The sequence below is a fragment of the Cynoglossus semilaevis genome, chromosome 7 (genome assembly GCF_000523025.1).
Source record: "Cynoglossus semilaevis isolate Cse_v1.0 chromosome 7, Cse_v1.0, whole genome shotgun sequence".
In the NCBI taxonomy this organism is placed as follows: Eukaryota; Metazoa; Chordata; class Actinopteri; order Pleuronectiformes; family Cynoglossidae; genus Cynoglossus; species Cynoglossus semilaevis.
Genome location: NC_024313.1, coordinates 11,798,550 through 11,800,934, shown reverse-complemented (window position 1 = coordinate 11,800,934; position 2,385 = coordinate 11,798,550). Strand labels below are relative to the sequence as shown.

Here is a 2,385-nt window from a genome sequence, read left to right as displayed (position 1 = left end):
ATGCAACACAAAATGAAAACACTATTAGCATGTGCAAGATGCACTAAGATTGATGCGGTGGCACGTAACAATGTGCATACCTTCTCAGAACACACACTCACGAGGAGGAAGGATTGGACTCCAGCCGCCAGCATTCACCTGTGACCAGACCAGCATTAGGCACCGAGCAGCAGCAAGCACAACGCCGAGAGAAACAACACTTACCACCGACCATCGACCACAGCAGCAGCACACACAGGGGGCACGGAGCAGCACACAAACAGTCGTCCTACAACAACAATTAAAAATACCTTAAGTATAAGAACAAACAAAGCGACGAGCGAGATGAAGCAGCGGGCGGCCATACCTGTCGGGCACTCGACCTCTGACCCGGAAGTAACACGCAGAGGAAGATCCGGCGGGGGGACTCCCGCTTTTATACCGGCTCCTTAACGACTGGCGGAAGTGAGGAAGGGAAACCATAGCAACAGTCAACGGTTGCTATGGTTTCGCTCGTACTGTTACATTAATTTAAATTACATATTTATACAAGACACCACCGTTTTCAACATGGTGATACATACAGTAGGTTTTATATTAATGCACTCCTATAAACACATGCGGCTTGAAGAAGATGGAGAAAACAATTATATAGCAATAAACATTTGTCAAAAAATAAAATAAAATAAAACTTATTCTAACCCTGTATAAAAACCAAATTGTCAGATCAACCAAAAATCCCTTGACCCCATTGCAGTACCTCAGTGGGAAGTGAACCCCTTGTTGATTTCAAAATACAGATCTAGTTACATACAATAGGTTCCACCCCCACCAGACTGGTTCCCACATAAATATAATGTGTGTGGATTCCAACTTTAGAATCCTAAAGTATATGAACAGCATTATTCAGTCGCATTAATCCTCGCTCTGGAAGTGGCCTCTGATTCCAAACCAAGATTTACCATCCAGGTCTTTGATCTCGGCGCTGGGTTGTCCCCCTGTGTGAGGAGGGAGGAGGGGAAACAAGTCTGGCACAATGATGGGAGAAGTCGCTTCTGTCTTCACTTCCTGTTATTTGGAGCAGGCAGCAAATAAGCCGATAGCACGTTATCAAAGTCATCAGCAGGGTTTCCTTTGACTGGGTGACTGACGCTTTGATCTGCTGTGATATACAGTCTCACAGCTGCATACACACACACTCACACACGCACACAGTGATTTATGTGATGAGTTGGCACTTCACATTGTCATAAATTCTTTAACCTCTTACCTTTAGCTCTGATTACAACTCTAATCTGAACCTAACTGTTGCTTTGGGATATTGAAATGTTTTGAAGGGTTTTTTTTTACTCGTGGAAAATATGGTGCCACAGTGTGGTCCTGAACTCCAAATAACACAACCTACCCACCCACCCACCAACCACGGGCCGAAACTCAAACATCCTCTGCAGCTGGTAGATGTGTGACTGAAGACCAAAATGGAAAAAGATAGATAGACCCCGCACAGAAAAAATGTGATGAATAAAAGGACGGAGCATATCCAAATATTTATATCCCAGTCCCCAAATTGATATGTTTGCATATAACATTTCCACAGCACTTGTGGTTCCCCACCGTTCCCTGGAGCTAGTTACGAGCCGCGATCCAACGCTTGAAGCAGCACGGATGCTGTAATTTTAATGAAAACACAATTATAAAAGTGGGATCCTGCACTGTGATTTGTGGTGAGGCCAAAAGACAGAAATGACCGCAGCGCTGCATGAAGCTGACATGACATCGCTGCGGAATGACTTGTATCTGTTGCAGAGAGGGTCGGCCTGAGCTACGATCACCACCAACGTCCTGGAAGTCAGGAGCCAGGCAGGAATGAGGCAGAAAAAAAAGCAGAAAAACACCAACGTGTAACAGCGCAGTGGCCAAATCAAATAGAACTTAAGAAGTGAAGCCAGTTCAAGAAAACATGATGTTTAGGTGCAGTTTACAGAACGGTTTAGACTGTTCTTCGTGTGGCGGATCATGGCACGGGTTCTGTTGACGTGTGGCATCTGCAGCCATCACACACATTGTTAACATCTTTAGCTTTAGCCAATCATAGCTGTGGCTACAGAGAGGAGGTTGAAAAAAGAAAGAAGATTCATTTAATTTTACTTTGGGAAAACCAGGACCTCACTGTGTGTTGTGTTGAGGAATGAGGGGGCGCTATTGTGCCCCCAGAACGGACACGGAGTGTCCGTCAGTCTATACCATAGGGTTGACCGGGTTCAGCTCATATGTGTTTTGTTTATCAGCTCCTGTTAGACGTCCCGCCCCCTGCAGACAAACCACCAGACTAACATCACAGGGTGGATCACGGTCACGAGCGTCAGGATGTATTTGTATAAAGATATACATATATAAAAATGTATC

The 2,385-nt window shown here is 44.9% G+C and overlaps 1 long non-coding RNA gene across 1 annotated transcript in view; it reads right to left on the bottom strand.

The window, feature by feature from the left end:
* Positions 1–1,991, bottom strand: part of LOC103381208 (uncharacterized) — a 46,766-nt gene extending 44,775 nt beyond the window's left edge. The window contains exons 1-3 of the long non-coding RNA XR_003050132.1: positions 942–1,991; positions 347–435; positions 81–268 (exon numbers count right to left, since the gene is read on the bottom strand). This is a non-coding gene — a long non-coding RNA (uncharacterized LOC103381208). The remainder of the gene's footprint in view (positions 1–80; positions 269–346; positions 436–941) is intronic.
* Between the last annotated feature and the right edge of the window lie 394 nt (positions 1,992–2,385).